The 25166-nt window shown below is 44.8% G+C and overlaps 1 protein-coding gene across 7 annotated transcripts in view; it reads left to right on the top strand.

Moving 5' to 3' along the window:
* Positions 1 to 25166, top strand: part of FTO (FTO alpha-ketoglutarate dependent dioxygenase) — a 1516554-nt gene that overhangs the window by 105515 nt on the left and 1385873 nt on the right. The gene's annotated exons all lie outside the window — the stretch shown is intronic.

Genomic DNA, 25166 nt, shown 5'->3' with positions numbered 1-25166 from the left:
CTGGATCCCTATGGAAAGTCTGGTGGAACAAGAACATGGGGAGACGACCCTAGCGCTGATTATTTTGGAATGTGGAATTATGAAACATGGCCTTTGAGGTGCACTCATCTGAAAATTGCTATTTGGAATCAGACAATAGAACCCATAATCAAGCTACTAACATACAATTTTTGTGTTTTTTAGACTATAGTAGTAGGCGCTATCTGTTTCATACATATAGGCCAGAGTATCTATTTGCTGATTCTCCCATTCTGTCCATGCTGTACTAGTGTTTGGAAGTGAACCTTTGAGAACTCCTTTCCTATATCCAAAAAAAGCTAAATGATGGGCAGTAGGATGCTGCAGGATACAGTGAGATAAGTGCAAATAGGGCAGGGGTAGATCGTAGATTGCAAGGGGAAGTAGTAAGGCTGTGAATTTGCTGTGTGGTGACATAACAGGTAGGGCACTGGCAGAATCAGTGACATTCGCACACAAGTAGCACAGGCATTAGCAGTGCAAATTTCTCTCATCGCATGGTGTTTTGTTGATTTTGGTGTACACTTAAGAGCCTGAAACTGTCTTGCTCTGTGTGATCAGATGTGTCTCACTGTGCATGTCTTATTACATCCCGGTGCAAAAAGTATACCTATTAGCTTTATCAGTACTTAGAACAAATTGCAACAGAGAAGAAAAAGGCATTAGGGACATAACGATTTCAGAAGTGCAGTGCATTGCACCTGTGGCCGACTCTGTCGCAGCTCATATGCTAGTGCTTCAGGATCACTTGTCTTTCAGATATGCATCTACTATATTACATTGTTCCAAGCCTATTTCTCTATCAGATATGTGGCTGACATGTGACTGAATCAGGTCCAGAACATATATGTGGAGTGTTGTCTGGCACATATCACTGTACTATAGCCACATGGGATTTACTGTGTCTTAGCCTTTTGGCTTTGTCAAGATGCTAGCTTGTCAGGAATTATCACACTTTCTCAGAAACCAGTTTTCTATCCATCTTTGTCTACAATGATGTCTTCTTATCTTAAAATAGGATTTACACAAATAGTAAAAATACATAAAGGCCAGGCTGTCACTTGGGCTTTTCCAGAAGTAGTAGTCCTTTCCTCTCGCTTGTGTCTCAAAACCCCTGGCACTGCTCATTGAACCCCTTTCCTGAGTGGCGGCAAAAGCAGTCTCAAGAACATAAGATAAACAGTCTCCTGATGAGCAACGTTAACCTTATTCAGTTCCTCCTGAGACATTAGTTTTTCAGTTCTGTAGAATACATAAACTAAGAAGCATAATGAATGCTCTGTATACCACAATATAAAATGGAACAAGTTGAGAACACCACATTTTTAAAATGCGTTGCCATTTTAAGGTCGATCTTTCGCAGCGCTGTCTGTAAGGCTTGTTGTATTTAAAATGGGCTTTTAACCACGCCCACTCTTGCCGGTCGTTCTTTGTTGTGCTTCTCTTAAATGCTTCACTTTTATTGGTGCATTGTGCTAAATGTCCCTCCTTTCCCGCCCAAAGGATTTCACTAAGATAACATTTTTGTTGGCCATCACACTACGTCACGCTTCCTCCTGTTACAGTGTGTGATGGCCCGGCCTCCCTCCTTCCGCCTGGTTTCAGTTTTGTCTGCTTGAGAGATGGATCAGGCAACATGTTGCAAGCTCTTTTCGAATACTGCAGTAGCCTCCATAAACACAATTAACTCTGTTATTTCCTCTTCTTTACTTATTTTGTTTTTTGTATTTGATCCACTACTTTCGGTTAGCAATATATGAGTTTTTTTTTTTTTTATTATTATTTTTTTTTTTGGGGGGGGGGATCCGTTCCACTTAAACAAGCACATCAACTCGCTCTTGTGAAATTTTAAGTGCTGGGGTATATAAAAACAAGCAGTCTTTGACACCATTTACTAGTGGAACAAAAAACTGCACAAATGGTTTGGACTTTTCATTATTCAGAATTTTCTTGTGACACTGCGTGAAAATGAGTATCCTTATTCCAGAAATGTTAGGCATCGCGTTGCTATGATCATTTCAATCAATTTCTCTCCTGTTGGAACCAGAGTAAATAGATGTAATGTTAAGATTGTCATTGGTAAGGTTATCTGATTACTCCAAGCCAACCACAGACACACTGTTTCCAGTCCTGGGCTTGCCTTGAATAAGCTACTGCATTCTGGGAGCTGTATTCCTTGTTCAGATCTTTGGGACAAGTTCTAAAAATAGCATGGGGACTAATTTTCATAAACAATGCGCAATTGGCATTAAGTGACGCTGGAAGTAATGTCAGTACGGAAGAAGGTACATGGAAGTGCTTCAGTTATATGCAGGGCCACTAAAATTGTGTATCAGCAAAAGACTGAATTATGAGGCAGGGTTGAGCAATTTATGTGGCAAAAGAAAAGTACAGTTAACAATTTACATAGCCAATAGTTCTAACTCCAGCAAATGTGAGACCTATTGCATTACAAATGCTTGTTCATTATTGTGACTGTATGAAAAATGATGTGTTTGAGGCAAAATATCTTCCTTCCTTCATGCCACACTTCACAGACTCAGTTTTGGGTCTGAATTACAGTTGCTCAGCAAACGTAAGACTAAATGGTACCACCTAAAATCCTGTAATCTAGGCCAAGGCACACATCAAGGTGGCCATCCATCCCAACTTCTGTTGATACTAGCTTGAAGTTCTTCTCACGACTCATAGGAGTTTACCTCAGAATCTCCTTTGTTCACCTTGGTAAGGCTCTTACAAAGTAGCTACTTATCCGAATTATATCTTAATCTTTGCAGCAAACATCAACCCTGCCTTACCTACAATACTTGATACTATTGGAAATTATTAATCTGGCTCAAGATATATTGTGAACAAAGACAAAACCGATATCAACCTATTGCTTGCTCACCTCTCCCCGGCCATTCTATGCCATACTGCCATATATTGGCAATCAGATTACCTGAAATACTTGGGAATTTGGTTTAACAACAACATACTGGACTCAAATAAGTTAAATGAAAAAGAATATCTAATCTACTGGAAGGTTATCAAAATAAATCTCCTGGTGGAGCAGACTGTCCTTTGTAGGTCTTTCCTTTGAGATGTCTCGCTTCTATATTGTTTTTCCAACCCCTTCCTAGTTAATATACGTACATTGAAGGATTTTGGTGGGGGGTGGCTTCGCAGCGAATGGAATAGGGCGGCGAGCTCCGGTGGGCAGAGCCTCACCCGACCCTTATTCTGCTGCCAAGTCCACAAGGAACTGCTGGGTGTGTGTTCTTGACGGCGAGAAGGACCTCCTCTTAGATGGTCGGCGACTGGAGAGCGTGGAAGGGGAGAAGATCAGAGGTTTGGGCAGAGGCATGGGCCGATCCAAAATGGCGGCACCGGCTAGGACTGCTCCATCAACCCCGCGCGGCTGAACCAGGAGTGCAGAAGAGGAGGCCCGGATGGAGGAGGCAGTCCACTGGTGCTGGGGCCACATTGGATTGCGGCTGGGGAGAGCAGCGGCACCCAAGGACTGCACAGAGGAGAAAAGGCAGAGCGGCCTGCTCTTGCCTGGGCCGGGAGAGATCACAAGGTGAGCGCGCAGGAGAGTTGAGGCAGCGAGGGCCTGCCCAGTGGGGAGGAGCACTGAGCTGCAGCAGGGACTTGAGCCGGGCCCCAGAGGAACCCCCCCCCCCCAACCCCCCCCGGACGTGGGGGTTTGTTGGTTGAGAGCCCTTAAAGCACCGGCTGTGTGATGGTGTAAGATGGCGGCCGGCGATTATAGATGCTGAAGGGGAGAGTGGCCGGAGGCGAATAACAAGAATGCTGCCTGCAGACACTGGTGGGGGGGGGAGGCATCTGGCAGAAAGAGCACCAGTGAGAGGTGGGGACCCAACTGCTGTTTTTGGACAGAGAGCACTGTAGCAATGAGGCCTGTCATTACAACCAGCAGGGTGAATAGGCACAGCTGGACCACACTTGGCTGAGGGGGATGGCGAGCAGCAGTAGACTTGGGCTATACCCTGGGGACCCCTACAAATATATTGCTGACCGAAGAGCTCTGAGGGCACTGGCCGCAGAGTTGCCCGGGTTAATGGCTGGTGATTAGACTGGCTTGAAGCTGGAGAAACTGGGCTCCAGTGAGATTGCTGGAAGTGCTGCACCCACACTACGTCACGTCTACAGCAGAGAGAGCTGCCCAGCGGCGGTATTATTAGCGAGGAAGGTAGAGACACCAGCCATTGATGTACAGTAGTGCAGATGTGACTAATCCCACGGTGAGCAAGGTGAAAGTGACATCTGAGGATGTCCGCAGAGGGTACACAGAAGGGTGTCCGCACCGGGTACACAGAAGGGTGTCCGCACCCGGAGCTGCATGTAGTATTCTGAACGTGGGCACTCCCACAGCGTGTTGGGAAGACCAGAGTGCAGGAGGAGAGCAGTGTATAGAGGGACATGAGCAGAGATGGCTAGTTGATGCCCTGGGGACACAGGAGTAAAACAGTACGGACAACACCTATATCAGCTACTGGAGTGGCAGCTGAGGGTTCAAACATGGTGCGCTACTTGGGAGAATGGATTAAGAAGGAGGTGGCCCTAGAAGGTCTCTCCCCATTTTTTGCCCTGGAGCGGGCACATAGGGTACCGGCTCGACAGCATCCCCAGGTTGTCCTCCACCCCTCCTCCCACCCCCCCCCCCCCCCAAATTCCTGTGGTGGCGAGGTTGCTCCACTTCAAAGACAGAGATTTTACAGTGGGCTTGGGCGGGCGGCAGCCTTCCAGTGGAGAACAATAAGGTTTCCATATTTCCAGATTTTCCTAGGGAAGTGCAGCGCCAGAGGGCTGCTTTCACCACCGTGAAGAGACGACTTCGATATTCAGGGATAGTATTATATTTCATGCAGTTCTCTGCACGTCTCCGAGTGGTAACACCCACAGGAGTACAATTCTTCACTACCCCTCATGAGCCAAGGGCCAAGGTGAAGAGGCAGCACAACCCATTCCTGAGCGGCCCACCCCAACTGCAGAAGAGGAAAGAATGCCCTTGCTCATGTTGACTGGGACTGATGGTACCGACTGGGTCTCCCACGGAGCTGGAAGTGCAGAAAGGTCGGCAGGAAGCAGTAGCTGCGGCTGTATCCTTGAGCAGATCGCCACTGGACCACGGATACTCGCACAGGGAGGCGAGTGAGGACGGAACTGATTTGGATGTAGGCTCAATAGCCTTGGTGCCCTCCAGCGAGATCCTATCAGTGGTCACCCCGGGAACTACAGATGAGATTATGTAGTCCCAGCTCTGACACTAGCGGATGCTCACCCTGGGAGGCTAGAACTGGCAGTACTTCATTTGTTTAAAAATTTGATACCACTACAGTAATGAGATAGTCCTTGTCGCACGGTTTATGATGTTTTTTCCAAGATGTGTGGTTTTGGGAATCTGGTGGGTGCTTAGGAGGCCCAGAGCCTAAGGCCTCAAACTGACAGTCTTTTCAGCCCCCCCCCCCCCACCTCCTAGAGATTGTAGCCCGAGCGTTAGCGGGCACATACATGTTTGAGTATTGCATGTTTGATTGTTTGGGAGAATGGGTCACACTGTTCACCCTGGGATGTGGTAGTTGGGAAATATTTAAATCAGTTAAGAAGGGGACTGTTTTTCACCACCCAGTGCTTAGTTTGTGTTTGTTGTTTCCGGTGCTGAGCACCGGCACTCATTTTTGTGGGTCGGCGCTTAGTTTTCTGTCTCAGGCATTTACTGCGAGCAAAAGACATGTTGGAAAGACGGAGGAAGAGAAAAACGAAAAACCGTCAGGGAGAGGAAAAGCAGGAAGCTGACAGAGTGAGCTGAAGGGACAGGGAGAGGCTGTAAATGGATTAAAGAGGCCCGAGGTAACTTCAGGATTACGCTGCCTCAGTATTATGTTTTCGCACTTCTAATTGCAGCAGCCAAGCTTTGAGCACCAGCACCTTTTTATTTACAAATTAAGCACTGCCGCCACCCATGCCTAATGTCAACTGCATTGCTATTGGAGGGGCCCCAGTTAGAGTGGAGGCCGGGCCCTTATGGCCGCCCAAGCATCACCACATGTATATCCAATGGCTGACGCGCTAGCTCTTAAGATACTCTCATGGAATACTAGGGGAATGCATTTGCTGCGTAAACATCATAAGGTATTCTCACACCTCATATACGAGAGATTAATATAGCCCTGCTGCAAGAGACGCAGTTAGATGCTAAGGAGGAGAGAACTCTTCAACGTAGATGGAGGGGCCAGGTTTATTGTACTACATACTCAGCTTACGCACTGGTGGGGGTACTTATTTGGATTAAACCTGGAGTGCCTTTTCAATGCGTCATTTCTATAAACGATCCCTTGAAGAGGTATGTCATGATCACGGGAAGGCTAGAAGAGCGGGAGGTAGCACAAGGGAGTTTTTATGGTCCTAACATTGATCAGCTGGGATTTTGAAGACCCTCTCCAAGCTCCTCGCCTCCCACTATATGGGGTCTGTGCTGGACACCTCCCTGTGTTCCCCAGACGTCCAAAAGCTGACACGCTTGACTGAATACTTGAGCAGAACAATCTCTGATCATAATCCCTTGTAATTAGGACTTCACTAGGTGCGCCCCCGGTGTACACACGGCGACTCAGGCCAGAACTGTCAGAAGACCGGGTCTTTAGAAATGCCATTGCAGACAACATACCTGAGTACTTTGGTGACAATGAGGTATCCATGGCATCACTGCTCCTAGAATGGGACACTTTTAAGGCAATGATAAGGGAGAGATGTATTTCAGCAGCCAAGGGTGTCCGGCACACAATAATATGTGACAGTGAGAAGGCAGAACATGAGTTGCGGGTGCTGGAGTGGAGACGGCCCAGAGAATCGGATCTCCACACATCAGTCCTGGAAGCCCGAGAGCGCGTAGCAACAAGTTTGAAAGACTACATCGTTATGATTACAAAGCTTGCCTGGCGAGAGCTCATGCAGGGGGTGACCGATCAAACTCTTTTGGCATGGTTGGCGAATGTGGCAAAGACTGGGTCAGTTATAGTGGAGTTATACATCCCTGGGTCAGATGATCTATAGTCAGGCTGCAATTTATCAGGAATTTTCTAATTATTATTCAGATCTTAACACAAGCAAAGTCTGGTCATCTAACTTTCTACCGACCTCTGTCAGTGTTATCGGTAGATTACAAAATCCTTAGCAAAATACTAGCAATATGCCTCCTACCCCATATATGCCTTGCTTGAATCATAGGGACCAGGCGGGATTCATCCCTGGACGGCATACAGCTCTTCACATACATCAACTATTCTCGTTACTTGATGACAACTCTTACTATTAAAACAGTGCAGTGGTATTTGCTGTAGACTTCAAGAAAGCATTTGACAGCTTAGAATGGCCATCTTATACGAAGTGCTATGCAAATTTGTACTTAGCGAGAACCTTATAGCCTGGACGCAATTACTTTATAGCATACCATACCATGCCATTTGCGAGAGTCCGCACAGTTAGCTCTAGCTCAGGAGACTATCAAGTGGAATGAGGCATCACTCTCCCCTCTCCTCTTTGCCCTGGCCATTGAGCCCCTCGCAAGCCTAGCAAGAGTGGCCACTGCCTATAGAGGCTTGAGAGTTGGGGAGGACACCCATTACATGGCCTTATATGCTGATGATCTTTTGTCATTCCTAGCGGATGCAGATGATGCACTTCGGGGAGCGAGGCAGTTACTGGATCGTTTTGGGTCACTATAGGACTTTTGGGTTAACTAGGGAAAATCCAGTCTATTTCCCATGATACCCGACTGAGCGGCTCGTCAGGACCTGAGAGGTCTACAATGGGAACCCCGTTGTTTGACATACCTGGGGTGCATGTTTATCATAGCAGAGCAGACCTTCTTGAAGGGAAAATAGGGCGAGTGCTGTGTTGGCTCAGCAGCAATATGGCCTTTTGGGAATCATTGCCCTAATCAGTGGCAGGAAGAGTTGCTCTGTTGAAAAGGATTACCCTGCCCTGATTACTTTATCTTTTTGTCACACTTCTGCTATGGATACTGTGAGCCTTTTTTAAGGATCTGAACTCACTGATAATTGGATTTCTTTGGGGGACAGGTAGACAATGACTTGCACTTGAAAGGCTTCAGAGACCAACCGGGGCGGGGGACTGGCAGTGCCACATTTTGAGACCTCTTATCTAGCAGGTCAACTGCAATGGTTGACCCACTGGATAGCCAGTCACGTGAGGCCGGACAAAGTAGTGAAGCCCTTTACTCCAAATTTCCAGACTTTGGCCAGGGTGGTCACCTGGCTCGGCTGTCCAGCTGCAACCTTGCTTGCGGGCCTAAGAATGCTACGTGCTTGCTGGCTGCGATATCTCCGCAGATCAGGTGGGGCTATGCCTTATGCCCCGAAAATTCCAATGCTTTTTCTAGAAGTGTTACCCCATGGGCGTGACTGGAGTGGGCTGTCTAGCTGGATGGAAGCAGGAGCAACATCGCTGGGAACATTATTTGAAGCAGACGCCCTGCTACTGTTTGAGGATTTCAGGGTCCGATATGAACTACCACAGGGGCACTTCTTGCTCCATAGGGCAGTCACTGAGGCGATCACTAAGCACTGGCGAATGGGGCAAGCAGAACCTCCCCTTTCAAGCATCTGTCAATACTTGACTAGTAGTGCAGATACATATAGGGCGGTGACTTTCCTGTATGGGAGAATGAGAACAGCTCTTTGCCAACCCCTCACGAATTTTAAACAGAAATGGGAGTAGGACTTTGGTACAGAAATCTTAACGATTGGGGGAACAAACTGACCTGGGTGCCCAAAGTCTCTAGGAATGCCAGATTCAGGCTCATTAACTCATACGTACTACACAGAGCATACTTGACACCAGGTAGGCTGTGAAGGCATTTTAATTTAGTGGAAGCCAGATGTCTGAGGTGTGGATTGGAGGCAGTAGAGTTTTTTTTCATATGTTTTGGACCTGACCGGCTCTGCGGGAATTCTGGACTCTGGTGGTTGGTACAATAGAAGTCATGGAGCGAGAGGTCCCCTGTGACCCCAAGCATTGCTTACTGAATGGATATCGCCACACGGTCTGGCAGAAGGTGACCAACCAGTGTCAGGACCTAGTGTTGCTGTTAGCAAAGAGAGAGATAACTAGGAATTGGAAACAGGCACAAGACATCCAGAGCGCATCCTGGAAAAGTGTTATGGTGGGTGAAAACTGAGGAGATGGTGAGGCCCGGGAGGTCAGGCGAGGTCAGGGACTGATTGAGAGAGCCCGGGACTGGAGTGCTTTGATCTGTCTTTTAGAGAGCTCAGATAATACACCAAGTGACGATGCGCTACCACCTTTAACACCGTGACATAATGCACAACCCAGTCATGTAGTGAGAACATAGTGATATCTTGAAGTATACCTTAAGGGGGCAGGCAGGGAATCAGGAGGGCTCTCCCTTGGGTTATCTCGAGCAACACTTGATTTAGACATAGCAGGAACACTTGCGAATTGGGGCTGCAGAGGACAGATGGGGAGGGATTGGGGGGGAAAAGAGGGTAAGCATTTGACCTGAAGGGCAATTAAAATCAGAAAAAGCATGAAGGATGGAAGAGGGGGATGCAGTAGGGGAATATGGAGCGGAATATCCACCATCAATATTGAAACACATGTCCCTCACGGCAGTGGTCACATTGTCTAGACATCCTAAACGAAAATAATATTACTGTTATAACAAATTACCTGGCAATGTTGAAGGAGTGTCTTTAATGTAGAGCTCTGAAAGTTCCCTAATTGTTGCTAATAAAGTTCAATAAAATGTGTTTAAAAAGAAATAGTAGGATTTTGGTCAGTGGGCTTAATCAACAGGTATTTTAAACAGTCACATTTTGCTTCCTTTCAGTAGAGCATACATCATGGGGACTGTGTTTCGCCTACCTCACTCATTAGCTCCCTTCACTTTCAGTGGCTGCACTGTTCACAGCCGCCAAAAATAGTTTTCTCCTCTTCAGTGACAAGGTGGTTAAAAATTAGCTTTTAATTTCCATTATTAAATATACGCTATTTATTTTGCCTGCACTTATAGTAATTAATTTTCCATTCCCCATCGCTGTTATGGGGTGTTTAAGTGGCTTTGTAACTTTGCAGCTACCTGCAATTTGAGTGTTTCGTTGGGTCTCGATTTAGTGTTCTCTACTTCACAGTAACATTAAAAAGCAAGGGACAACTGAGTGGATGTTATGAAATAACATCAGTGGTAAAACAATTACATCAGTTAATGTTCTTATACTTCAAATTGTTATTAACGACATATGAGACACATTTAGGGTTTTACAGGTACCCTTTGTAGTCTTGTGGCATATGCTTGCAGTCAAAAATAACACCTTTTTTGTTTTAAAAACTGAAAGATGAATGAGCACGTACGCTCTCCTAGAGGTGCAATGAAAACACTAGCCCTTTATCAAACGTCTCTACCACGCAATGTTTTTCTCTGTATGTCTTTTAAGGTCCCACCTTACAATGCAAGCATAACTCTGCGTATGCTGTCTCTTTGGCAAATGGGCCCTACTCCAAACATCCATAATATTGTAAATCAAGATGTTGCTACATTATGGGACTTTCTTTATAGTCCAACTGAGAGCAACTCGCACACTCACCCAGCTATCACCAAACACTTCTCTAACAAAAAAGACAGACCTACTGGATCTACCAATTGTTGCTTATGATCTATGAGAACATTCTTCAAGTGGTCAGTCGAATCTGCTTTAATCGGTTAATTAAAACCATAAAAGTACAAAAAATACCAAAAGTTAAAAACTACCATTAAATAGCATGATAAAAACAAGTACTGCATAATATCAACCGCCCCCACCACCCTCCAACTGAATGAACACCATGCGAGTCTATTGAGCTGTCCTTACCTGCGGTTAAAAGAGTGTCGTTTTGGGTTGCAGTTGCTTTGGGCAGCTTACGTCCACGCTTTTAGTAATACTAAAACTCAATGTGGTCCGTGGACCTTCGAGATGTTACATTTTCCTGCTAGGTGTGAGGGATGAATTTTGTTTGTCACTATACTGCAGCAATCACTGCTTGAAGGAGGCGTGAGCATTAGTTCAGAAAAGTGGGAGATGTGATATTATTTCTTTAGTTATCTGAAATGTTCGGGGCTTGGATGCCATGGTATTTGAGGGACATACGGTGTACGTTTTGCAGCTTTCTGCCGGAGTAGTTACGTGTTGAACTTAGTAAAGTTGCCATTTGAAGTTATGAGCCTGGAACGTGATAACCAGTCTGACCCATGCAAAGGTTGACGTTTTTTTACTTCACCTACGATTGCACCATTATTAGCCAATCAACGACCCTGTTTCAAATCTGTCGCATGACTGCTTTTCTTGCAGCTCAAATAAAAAACTTGCGTCCGAAATGTTTCGAGAGCATGCGCTGCCATTCTTAAACCTTTATATCCGCTCATCACACGCTGTTTATTTAAGAGTGTGAAGTTAAGCAATGTAACCGCTCCTGCCACCTTTGCCCTTAGCTAATCACATAGCTTACCTTGAGGGAAGCATTTATCTCCCGCTCTCATTATTATTATTTTAGTTGCAGTAAGGATATATATTTTATGTCTGCGGAAGGCTGTAATAGTGAAACGAGATATTGATCTGCTGTATTTGGTAATTTCTTTCCAGCTTGCCATCGATATCATGTCAGCATCTGTATGTACTGTGGTTGACCTCACATATGGCTCTGTATGTTCCCATTGGATTCAAATGATATACCGCTGGAAACTAAATCAATGAATGATTATAAAGTTTTAGCATTATTTTATGACCTAAGGGCAGCGGATGCAATATGCATTAACCAGTAGAGAGCCTTCTTTCTTTATGAAAGACTAGGATTTACCATTTTTTTCTAAGAAAATAAACAGGATTTGTCTTTTTTTTCCAGTCCCTAACTCGCCTTCAACTATGCGGTCGCTAGCCCAGTATCTTTCTCTTTACCTGTCAAACATTTTTATTTTTCAAAAATATATTCGTGTTGGGGCGGGGTATTCAGGATGTGCAGCGTTTCGTCTAGTCAAGCCCAAACTTTTAAAATGTACCGCTTTAAGGCTGGAAGCACACCTCTGTGAATTTAACACCCACCTCTGACATTTACGGAGAATTTTAAACCAGTACTGAGAATCCCAAAGCTACATCAGCCGCCCGTTCTTCCAAAGTTACTAAATTGTGCACCATAGCTAAGAAGTAACATATCGTTACGTTTTAGGAAATTACATTCGGTGTACATTATAAGTACGTGGTTTTCCTTCTTGGTTCAACAGCCCTTTTGGTTTTGTTGTTCAGCGTGGTTAAAATGTTTCCTCGTGTTGTTTAGTTGATAGTTTGGCCGTAAACTGGTGTCAGGCTCTTAGTTAAAAAAAACAAAACAAAAAAAACTATATTTTCGTGGTTCCGAATTTGTGTCTTATGTTTTAATGTGTTCTTGTACAATACTTCACTTGGCATCAGAATGTAATTGCATTGGCCATAATCCCACTGTGGTTCCCACAGTATATAAAACAACACATTGAAACGGAAGCCGCTGGGGCCATGGTAGGTTCCCCCCCACCAGCCTGGGTTGTGTACAGTGGACAGCGTAAGAAAACTGAAACATATTTCTGTTCATCTTGAAAGAGGTCTGTTACCTGTGCGGGTATCTTCCAGCACCCTCGTGTCACGTCACACATTACGTAAATAATTAAGGCTCGTAATTTATGCACACCCAGCCTTCCTTTTATTTGGAACCGTCAGACCGCTTGGTTCGAGCTTTAATTCTGCAATGATCCAGGGCGCTGTAACCTCTCTTGTATGAAAAAGGCCAGGACTGTGGTGCAGGTGCAAAGGCTGATGGCCTTCACAAAGCGAGGCGGTGGAGCCATAAGGCTGGGAAAATGAGCCTTGAAAATGTAAATCAACGTTTTACTGTGCTTCACTGAGAACCAACCCAGGTGCACCTTGGACAGCACTTGTCCCCAGCACAAAGAGCAGGTAGAGAACAGGTGTCAGCAGCAGGGGTGCAAAGCTCCCTCCCACACAGAAGAGATACAGACAGCAATGGTCACTGATTCATCGTGCACAGACCAAATAGCAGCATATGCAACTTCTCCCACATAACCAGTAGAAATCACACGGGCAGCCGCAGTGCTGCTTCCCATCGCACTTAATGGAGCTACGATGTGCAATAGTATTTCGTGCCAGTGGCGTAGCGTGGGGGGTGCAGGGGGGGCCGGCCGCACCGGGCGCAACATCTGGGGGGGGGGGGGGCGCGCTCGCACTCGCGAGTGCTAAAATCCACGGGTTAGGGGGCGCAAATTACTTGCCTTGCCCCGGGTGCTGACAACCCACGCTACGCCACTGTTTCGTGCTTCCCTCACCTCCTTTCTCCAGCTCGAGCAATGGCAGGGTGAGGAATATAGGTTGCCAACCACATGAATCAACTTGTACACCTGTTTTTGTACTTTTTTTTTAATGTAATGTGAGAAATGGCGAGAGGTGTAAAGGCAAGGATTGAGGGATGTATTAGTGGCACTGGACATTACCCTGATCCACATTCCAGTCCATATTTTGCTCCCTGTACCACTACAAAAACGAACCATTGACCAGCCATATACAAATCACCCCACGCTACAGCAGGGTCAGTCCAGGCCTAATCGCTATGCTACCTTCATTCAGAAGGTTACCTGTGCAACTCCAGATATATCTCAGCCATGTTAGGCCTCAAGAGTGATGGGCAGATTAAGTCTTATGGTACTGTGGGCATAGGACCCACGTATGAGCATATCCGCTGCAATTAAGTCACTGAAAATAAAGTTATGAACGGAGTGCTTGGACTGTTGACTATCCAATTCATGCTGGATTGTCTTTTTTTTTTTTTTTGGGCAGGGCCAAGACTTAGTTACATTTTCAAGTTCCCTGTCCATAGTGGTGCAGTGAACAAAAATAATGATGGGCAGGAATGCAGCCAGGGCACCCAGTAGCAGAAATTAACTGAAACGTTCCATCAGTCAATTTTTGTTCTTCTCGATCAGTCAATTTTAGTAGAACGGTTATGCTGAGGCATTGACCCTGTAGCTTGGTGGGTCATAGGCCTTCTTGAAGTCTGGGAACAAGGAAGACTGGGATGTGGGAAATTGCCTGTGGAAATGGGTGTGTTATAGAACTGGAAATATATAATCCTATTGATAGCAATAAATTTATCAAGAGTGTTGGACTTTAGTACAAAATGAAATTGAAATGAAATATAATGCAAGGAAGATTTGAACTTTTTGAGCATTACTTGCAGTGGCTTGTGTACTGCCTTGAATTTCTTTAGTTTTCAAGGTAGGTTTTGCCCCATTTCCATACAATTTAGACATGGTTTTGATGTGAACATTTGTTTAAATCTTGGTCACAGTTAAACCTATTTATTAGAAGGTTGACGACACGAGGTACACCTATCAGTTTTTCACACTCCCCACCTCGGTTAGGTGACCGGATATGACCTCATTTATTTTGCTAATTCAGACTTAACTTATAAGTACAACTCATAAAATAACTCTTAAAAATCTTGCCATTATAACGTCATCATTTGAACCAGTTTAAATCCATTTAGCATTGTTTGCCCGTTTCACATAACATATATTTCGTGGCTGCTGTACTGCTTTCTCAAGGCTTTGTGTTTTTCACTAATATTATTGTGCCAATATGGCCTAGTCTTCATTTAGATACGGAATCAATTGGTAGTTGAATATTTCTTGTCCTTATTTATCACAATTTATCTCGTCTTTGACGATTTGGTTGGCAATAAGGATGTTTAAAAAAAATATATTTTATGTCAAAACCAAAAAGAAAATCCTAGGCCCTGCGTCTAACTCATTGGTGCAGCCTACCTCTCCAAGCCATTTAGGGCCCTGGGTGCACCATGTGTTTTTGTTGTTGTTTATTTTTAAGGGGAGGAGGGGAGTTTGCCCCATCCCCCCCCCCCCGCACCTCCTTTCCTGAGCCACCAAGAATCCCACAGACCCCATATCCTAGGAATTTTTTTGTTTCGTATTTTTGTTTAAGGTGAGGAGGGTGCACAGCCCCTTAATCAAGCCACTAAAAGGCCGGGGACCCCATCCTGTGCCTTTTTCTTAAATTAAGGGATGCTGCGGGAGCCAGCATTGCTCCAGCCTGGCAGAAGCAGATGTTTTTGTTTGTTTCGGTTGGGCGGATTCCCTGCAAGAACTTGGAGCAAGGAAACAAGTCTGCTCCCAACAGGCAGGATACTCTTGCTGGGGGGGGAATAGACATATGTTTCCTTGCTCACGCTGTTGCCAGGCAGGGAAACTAGGTCCTATGGGTGGGCTTCCTGGAACACAGTAGTTTAGCAGGCCCTGGGCGAATGGGGTCCTTGGGGCCTATACTGGCTTAAGGGAGGGGAGTCACGCTCTCCCTTCACCTATAGTGATATGTTGGCTCCGTAGGATGAGGTACCACAGGCCCATTAGTGGCTCGGGGGCAAGGGAGGAGGTGCACGTCCCCACCCTAAGTGATATGTTGGCTCAATAGGATGCTGATAAAGTGATGTTGTGACCTTGAAGACAAAGTCCAGCAGTTTCCATCTGCCTGAACTTTGCCTAAATCTGATTCACACCTCTTGAATACACCCTTTCCCCAACCAGAACCAGAAGAAATCTCATGTTTAGGTCTGGCATCATTCACAACCTTTTTAGATTACTAAAATGAAAAATAAATATATATATATAATATAATATATATGTATATATAATAATAATAATATATATATATATATCAAAATTTGTTGGCACTCTTCACAGATGGGGAGTTCATAGATCTGCAAACAGATTCCCTTTGGCCTAAATAGTGAAGAGTAACTTGCGGTCCACCTAGGATAGGTTTATGACATTAAGCCTATCCAGTGCCAGGCCTTGCGACCAACGCATGCCGCGCAGAACCACAGGCCGTGGGCAGCAGTGGTTAGATTAATGTAAAATAATGAGATTACTTTGTTAAAAAAAAAAAAAAAAACCCATAGAAATTCACTGAAAAAAACACCAAAGGTTAGTGACGATATAGTTGGGTTCTGAATTTACTCAAACAAAACTATAGAAATTCAGCAGTTTTAGTTAGTTATTTCAAGTAACTATAACTCCCACCCTATGGTAACTATAACTTTTGCCCTCGGCTTGCACTGCTAATTACCCCAGATATTACAGCACTCATTACAACTTCTATAACATGAATACAAATATAAATGAAACATCAGCAGTCAGATTATTGAAGAAAAAACTGCATGGTAGGGGCGAGAGTTATAGTTACTTGAATTAACTCGAACTACTGAATTTCTAGGGTTTCGTGTGAGTAAATTCAGAACCTAACTATAATGTCCTGGTAACCATTTTTATTTTTTAAAGTGAATATATCTATGTATAAATCGATCTATCTCACTGGCAGTCACCAGTAGGTAGTCATAGGAAGGACCCACTTACCATAGGGAAAGCATATTTTGTTTTGCCTTTAGTTCTGGGCCATTTGACGACTCTTCACAATATTTTCAGAACTAGTGTCCTGGTCACTTAAGCTGCTTTCTGAAAAGTTTTGGGATTATCCGTCAAGCGGTGGGAAAGAAAAAGGGCGGGTCTCAAAACGTGTTTTCCCCATGCAGTTTCCCATAGGGATTTTTGGCAAATCCATAGCCCAAAACACTGAATGGAATTACACCAAATTTGGCACAAAGCTAGATCCTGTTCCAGAAAGATCTCTTTTTCGTAATTTGGTGCAAATACGTTCAGTAGTTTCTGCGCTATAAGAGATGTGAAGTGGGCAGGGAAAGAGATGAAAAAAAATGCTCCTGCCCGCAGGGAGCAGGATTTTAAACTGCCCCTTGTGGGGGAGGGAGCAATGCAGGCTCTTGCAGGAGGTGGGGAGCCAGCTGGTGCTGCGGGTACATCGAGGCTCCCCACGTGCCCTTAAACTAAGAGCAAGTGGGTGCCTTGGGAGGAAACCATGTAGTGGCTGGGCCCAGGAAATGGGGCCACAGGGGCCATTATTGGCCCGGGGGGAACTGTGTGCACCCAACCCCATTTATTACTATGTAGTGGCCAGACCAAGGGAATGGGGTCCCCGTGGCCAAATCTGGCCGAGGGAGGGGGTGGGGGGTGCGTGCTCTCGACATGTACTGCTCATTCCCCACATATTACATCACTCATAACATCTTCTGTGACATCATTGATAATATCACTCCAACATTTTCTGTAAAATTGATGAGAAAACTGTGCATGGCAGGGGCGCGAGCTATAGTTACCTTAGGGCACAAGTTATTGCGATAACTCACTATAACTGCTGAATTTCTATGGTTTTGTGCATGTAAAATGTGATCCTAACTATAACATCCCTGTAACCTTTGGTTGTTTTAGTGAGAGAGTGTGTGTGTGTGTGTATGTATATGTATATGTATATGTATGTGTATATATATGTTCAATGGCATGTGTAGATGCAGATACACATGCTATGCATAGTCTGCCATCTAGTGTTGGGCTCAGTGTGTTACAAGTTGTTTTTCTTCGAAGAACTGTTCTCGAATCACGGGATCAAGTGGCTCCATTGCGCATGGGCATCGACTCCATGTTAGATTGTTTTCTTTCCGCCATCGGGTTCGGACGTGTTTCTTTTTGCTCCGATAATTCAAGTCAAAAAAGTTATAAAACTCGCTAATTCTCGTCGGTATTGTTTCTATTGCGTACCATCTTCCATCGACACTTCGGTAACCTCGGGTCAAACATCTTTACTCGCCCTTCGGGGCGCCCGCACCCAACTCTGGCCTAGTCGGGCCGACTGCGTGGAAGCCTCATGTACCGGACCCCATTCCGCTTTTATCCTCGGTGCCACTCAAAATTTCCCTACACAGACCAACATCTCGTCTGTAATCTCTGTCTCTCCCCAGACCATCGAGAAGAAATTTGCGAGGCCTGCAGATCCTTCAGTTCGGAGAAAACTCTCCGAGACAGAAGAGCATGGAGACTCGAGATGGTGTCCAAGAGCACCGACCATCTCAACGTGGAGGAGGAGGAGGAGGAGATCATGCACACGGCAGTCTCCGTCCGACGGTCCGACTCCGAACAGGAGTCCGAGGAGGACAGACCGGTCACGGCAGGACAGCACGCGAGTACGCCTGCCCCAGCCAAGCCCAAACATAAGGCCTTGGGAACGCCACTGCAAAGGCCATGGCTCGACCCGTAAAAAGACCTTCAGTGACCAAGCAACAACTTTGGCACCTAAAAAGGCCACGCCACCCAACCCTTTGGACTTGAGCCGAAGCTCTGTCTCCGAGACTATCAGGCATCGTTCCTTCGAGTCGAAACCTCAAATAGCTTTCCGAGCCAAGGCCAACATCTACTCCCAGCCTTTCGATACTGAAAAAAACAGCTTTGGAGCTGAAAAGGCCAATTTATACGGAGGGACATGGACTTTCGCAAGCACTCAAAGAAAGCCATAGATTCACTGAGGAACATTCACAAATGGAGGATATAGATGAAAGGTCAAGCCAGGATTCACGTCCACAAGGACACAGGCTTCAGAGGAGGTGCTGTTATAATTTTGCCAAAGAGGAAATTGGCCTTTAAAGAACAATTGGCACTGCTCAGCCACTGGCTAAAGTGCCAAAATCTAAACAATCTCCACCTCCTCAATTTTCTCCTCCTACGTCTCCTCCTCACTCTCCTCACTTGCTTAGCTCTCCCCCTACTACATCCACACCTGTACAATCTCCTGTACATTCATTTGATTCACAGCAAGACAATGTGGATCCATGGGATCTGTATGATCCAGATCCCATTCCAGATAACAACCCAGACTGCTATCCCTCTAAGCCATCACCACCAGAGAATAGTACCAGATATACTCGGGTCTTAGCTAGGGCAGCATCCTACCACAATGTCACCATGCACACTGAGCCCTTAGAGGATGACTTCCTTTTTAACACACTATCCTCTACACACACCACCTATCCGTCGCTTCCCATGCTTCCAGGCATGTTAAAGCATGCACACCAAATATTCCAAGAGCCAGTGAAGGCTAGGATAATTACTCCAAGAGTGGAGAAAAAGTATAAGCCTCCTCCCTCTGATCCTGATCTTACACAACAATTGCCTCACGACTCTGTAGTCGTAAGTGTGGCCAGGAAAAGAGCAAACTCACAGTCATCAGGGGATGCACCCCCACCAGACAAGGACAGCAGAAAGTTTGATGCTGCAGGCAAAAGGGTGGCATCGCAGGCAGCCAACCAGTGGAGGATAGCCAACTCCCAAGCACTGTTGGCTAGATATGATAGGACCCACTCGGATGAGATGAAGGATATAATACAACATCTCCCCAAAGACCAAACGAAAAGGGTGCAACAAATAGTTGAGGAAGGGCAGGCTATTACAAACAACCAAATCAGGGCAGCCCTAGACGCTACAGGCACAGCAGCTAGAACAATCAACACTGCTGTCACTATACGAAGACATGCCTGGCTTAGGTCTTCAGGATTTAAGCCTGAAATTCAACAAGGGGTCCTTAATATGCCGTTTAACCAAAAACTGTTTTTTGGCCCCGAGGTAGACACGGCTATTGAGAAGATGAAAAAAGATTCGGACACCGCTAAAGCCATGGGTGCTTTGTATACAATGCAATACAGGGGGTCTTTTCGTAAGCCCCAATACAGAGGTGGATTTAGAACCCAAACACCTGAGACATCCACCTCACAAAGTCAACCTACCAACCTCAATATCAAAGAGGTGGGTTCAAAGGCACTTACAGAGGCCAATACCCCAGAGGCAAGGGAAAATATCAGTCAATCAAACAAGCCTCACAACAGCCAAAGCAGTGACTTAATCCATCCCTTCCCAACTCACACCTCACCTGTGGCGGGAAGACTGCAAAGGTTCCACACCAGTTGGGTACCCATTATAACAGACAACTAGGCATTAACTATTATCCGCAATGGCTATTGCATAGAATTGGCACAAATTCCCCCAAATATTCCACCAAAAGCACACAACCTCTCCACACAACATATCGCCATGTTGCAAGACAAAGTAAAATCTCTATTATTCAAACAAACAATAGAGCTTGTGCCACAAGATCAAATAGGAACAGGAGTTTTACTCACTGTATTTCCTCATCCCTAAAAAGGACGGAACCTTAAGACCAATATTAAATCTCAGAACCCTCAATCTTTACATCCTGTCAGAACACTTTCACATGGCAACACTACAGGATGTCGTCCCACTGCTCCAGCAGCACGATTTCATCGCAACATTAGACCTCAAGGCTGCGTATTTTCACATACCCATCCATCCAGCGCACAGAAAATATCTCAGGTTTGTAATTCAGGGAAAACATTATCAGTTCAAAGTGTTACCCTTTGGAATAACAACAGCTCCCAGAGTATTCACAAAATGCCTGGCGGTAGTAGCAGCCTATCTAAGAAGACAACACATTCATGTCTTCCCATATCTCGACGATTGGCTAATAATATCCAACAGTCAAACACAGTGTCAAAAACATACGCATTATGTAATTCAAACCCTACACACCCTAGGGTTCTCCATAAACTACCAAAAATCGCACCTACAACCGGCGCAAATTCAACAGTATATAGGAGCCACACTAAATACACAAACAGCACTTGCAAGCCCAAGTCCACAAAGAATACAAGCATTTCGCAATATGCACAAATACAGCTGTCCCAACAGCCCACTGTCAAATTAGTCATGAAACTGTTCGGCATGATGGCATCCTGTATCGCCATTGTCCCACATGCAAGACTAAACATGCAGCCTTTACAACAGTGCCTTGCACAGCAGTGGTCACAGGCACAGGGTCAACTTCACGATATAGTGTTGATAGACTGCCAAACATGCATATCACTTCAGAGGTGGAATTCTACAAACCTAAACAAAGGGCGGCCTTTTCAAGACCCATTGCCTCAGACAATACTTACAACAGATGCATCAATGATTGGCTGGGGGGCACACCTCAACAATCACAACATTCAAGGACAATGGGACGCCAAACACACAGTTTCACATAAATCACCTAGAATTGCTATCTGTATCCCTAGCACTCGAAGTTTTCAGCCTCTTCTCACTCACAAGAACATCCTTATCAAAACAGACAACATGACAACAATGTATTACCTAAACAAACAAGGAGGGACCCTTTCATCCCAACTCTCTCTCCTAGCCCAAAAGATTTGGCAATGGGCAATCCACAACAACATTCACCTGGTAGCACAATACATTCCAGGGATACACAACCAATTGGCAGATGTTCTCAGCCGAGATCATCAACAAACACACGATTGGGAGATTATCCCCAAGTGCTTCAGCTATACTTTCACCACTAGGGAACACCAGACAGAGATCTATTCGCCTCTAGCGAAAACGGGAAATGCCAAAACTTCACATCCAAGGGCAATGCTCTATGGATGAATTGGTCAGGGATATTTGCTTACGCTTTTCCCCCCTCTCCTTCCATTTCTAATCAACAAACTGCGTCAAAACAAACTCAAACTCAAACTCATACTCATAGCGCCAGCGTGGGCATGTCAACCCTGGTACACAACGCTATTAGACCTGTCAGTAGTACCACATATCAAACTCCCAAACAGACCAGTTCTGTTAACACGAAACAAACAACTGATCAGGCATCCAAATCCCAACATACTCAATCTAGTGATTTGGCTCCTGAAGTCATAGTTTGGTTATCTACAACTACCAACTGAATGTATGGAAGTAATTAAACAAGCAAGGAAACCCACTACCATGCAGTGTTATGCAAACAAATGGGAAAGGTTTGTGTATTATTGTCAATCTAAACAAATTACCCCTCTTTCAGCATCAATACAAGACATTGTAGGTTATTTGTTTCATTTTGCAAAAAGCAAATTCAGCTTTTTCATCCATTAAAATACATCTCACTGCAATCTCTGCGTACTTGCAAAATAAACAACACTGCTCCTTATTTAGAGTCCAGGTTATTAAAGCCTTATTGGAAGGATTAAAACGCATCATTCCACCTAGAACACCTCCAGTACCTTCGTGGAATCTAAACAGTGCTCACACGACTTATGGGTCCACCATCTGAACCTATGCACTCATACCAGATTCAATACTTGATATGGAAAGTTGCCTTCCTAGTCGCAATTACTTCATTAAGAAGAGTTAGTGAAATCCAAGCCTTCACAATTCAAGAACTGTTCATACAAGTACATAAACATAAAGTTATACTTCGAACAAACCCAAAATTTCTCCCAAAAGTTATATCACCATTTTATATCAATCAAACAGTGGAACTACCAGTCTTCTTCCCACAGCCAGACTCTGTAGCAGAAATTAGATATTAAAAGAGCCTTAATGTATTACATAGATAGGACAAAATCACTTAGGAAAACCAAAGAGTTATTTGTAACGTTCCAAACATACTGGTAACCCTATTTCAAAACCAGGGTTAGCGAGATGGATAGTAAAATGTATCCAAACATGTTATCTTAAAGCTAAGAGGCAGCTCTTAGTTACACCTAAAGCACTTTCCACACGGAAAAAAGGGTCTACAATGGCTTTCTTAGGAACCTACCAATGGCCGAAATTTGTAAAGCAGCCACTTGGCCAACACCGCATACATTTACCAAGCATTACTGTGTAGATGTGTTAGCAACACAGCAAGCCACAGTAGGACAAGCTGTACTAAGAACACTATTTCAAACACCTTCAACTCCTACATGCTGACCACGGCTTTTATGGGAGGTAAAACTGCTTTGTAGTCTATGCACAGCATGTTTATCTGCAGCTACACATGCCATTGAACGGAAAATGTCACTTACCCAGTGTACATCTGTTTGTGGCATGTTCCGCTGCAGATTCACATGCACCCTCCCACATCCCCGGGAGCCTGTAGCCGTTTAAGTTCAACAGTCACTTGTACATATGTGTGTGTGTGTATATATGTGTATATATATTCCCTTTGCATGGACATCTGTTTTCTTTATACTCTATCACTCCTACCTTACCCTCTGTGGGAAAACACTCTAACATGGAGTCGATGCCCATGCGCAATGGAGCCGAAGAGGAGGAGTCACTAGATCCGGTGACTCAAACACTTCTTCGAAGAAAAACAACTTGTAACACTCTGAGCTCAACGCTAGATGGCAGACTATGCATAGCATGTGAATCTGCAGCAGAACATGCCGCGAACAGATGTACACTGGGTAAGTGATATATATATATATATATATATATATATATATATATATATATATATATATATATATACACACACACACTAAACAAAAAGTTTAAAGGGTCATTATAGTTGAGTGACACTGTCAGTCATTGTTAAGTTTTTTTTTAACTCAAAACAACACTAAAGGTCGCCAGTTATATTTTGATGGGCTAATTAAATCTTCAATTTACATTATGCACCAATAAAACATTTCACATATGTAAAGAAGTACATTTTTGTTTTCCAATTTCATGTGCTCTGGTCTCAAACTTCGCACCTTCAGCCTCTCTACCATTTTTAGCTTGCAGCACTGGGAGCCCACTCCAGCGCTGCAGGGCAGACTTTGCGTCTCCTCTTTCAGTGCTCCTTTTCCTGCTCCTCTTACCGTGCTCATTTTCCTGAGGGTGGAGAAGGCAGTTTTTTCTCTCTCTTCCCTGCTTGTATAGATCATGGGCAATGTATCAATATCTTTATCCTCTTTAATTTCCACCCCCTAACCCCCAACCCGGGCATGATGTGTGTGGCAGAGTGTCCACCATTGCCCCTGGTGCTGTGGCCACAGACTGAGCAGGGCTGCTGACCTTCTTTTTGTCATGGGAGATGTGCTTCCTGGGACATCATTCCATTGGGCCCAGGTGGACGGGGTCCAGGGGTCAAAAGTTGGCTCAGTGAGTGGGGCCCCCATGTCACTCTCACCAGTTATAAACTAAATACCCATCGACCTCTGGGTCTCCCCTAGGGAAAAAAAATAATACTCCAGACTGCCTTTTTTTTTTTGTTGTCTGCCAGTCCCGTGATACTGCGACAGGACTGCAACACAATTTCTCTTTCTTTCTTTCTTTCGGGGGAGTTCCTGTGGGGTGCTTTCTTCATCCATTGGCCTATTATGATGTCACTCAATGTTTTCTTGAAGTCACTACGTTTATACTGCAAGGGGTAAGGGGCCAGGCCATTTTAGCAATTTGCTAACTTCACTGTGGCGGTATTCCGCTCTTTTATAAAGACCGCATCCACACACAAAGCAGATCCCTAAGTGCCCGAGGCTACAATGTGTTGTGTTAAGTCAAGTCATACGACTCACCCCCAGAGGAGTATCTCGGCGATGTAGCAGGGTCAGTTTGAAGCAACAAGTCAAAACTTGAGATCAGTGCAAGAACAAATGTATAAGTCTGTTCCAGTGGTAGGGGCAAGGTAAAAAAAAAAAAACCTTATCTAGACATTTGGATGCGTATGGGACGTAGCAACAATCATTTTTAAATCTTAGATTTCTGCCAGGACAATAGTAAGCAAGTTTCTCCTTTAGGCGTAGTGGGGCTTTGCCAAACAATGACTTACGGATCAGGCCAAGCAGTTTGGGCAAGAATCTTATCCTGATTGGGAGCCAATGAAGGGCTCTAAGCGAGGGAGCCGATGGCTCGCCCGGCGGAAGCTTAACCAATCAGAGGCAGTGTTCTGAATGACCTGCAGTTTGGAAAGATGGGATTCGTTGGACGCTAATATTAAGGAATTTCCATAGTCCAAGCGCCTTATTATTAATGCCTGAGTAACAGTTCTCCTCTATCCTAGCCGAAGCCACTGAAATACTCTTAAGAAGGCGCATTATTTCAGAACAGGTACCACAGGTGAATGTAAACTGCTCTCTCATGGTTATGTTACCCAGGTTACACAAGTCACCAGATAGCCTTAACAAGCTCTGTGAAGTACAATAAGCTAGCATCATGCTTTTCCTAAAATGGGAAGACTAGTTCCTTAAACAAAACACCCAAAATAGAAGGAGCTTCTTTCACTTAATTTTGTAATGGAATATGGCCTTTGTGTCTTGCAGAAAAAATTATAATTTCTAGTTAAATTTAATATCTCAGAACTAGATCACATCGCTTGAAAACA

The sequence above is a fragment of the Pleurodeles waltl genome, chromosome 12, assembly GCF_031143425.1.
Source record: "Pleurodeles waltl isolate 20211129_DDA chromosome 12, aPleWal1.hap1.20221129, whole genome shotgun sequence".
Lineage (NCBI taxonomy): Eukaryota > Metazoa > Chordata > Amphibia > Caudata > Salamandridae > Pleurodeles > Pleurodeles waltl.
This window is presented reverse-complemented; position numbering and strand designations above follow the sequence as displayed.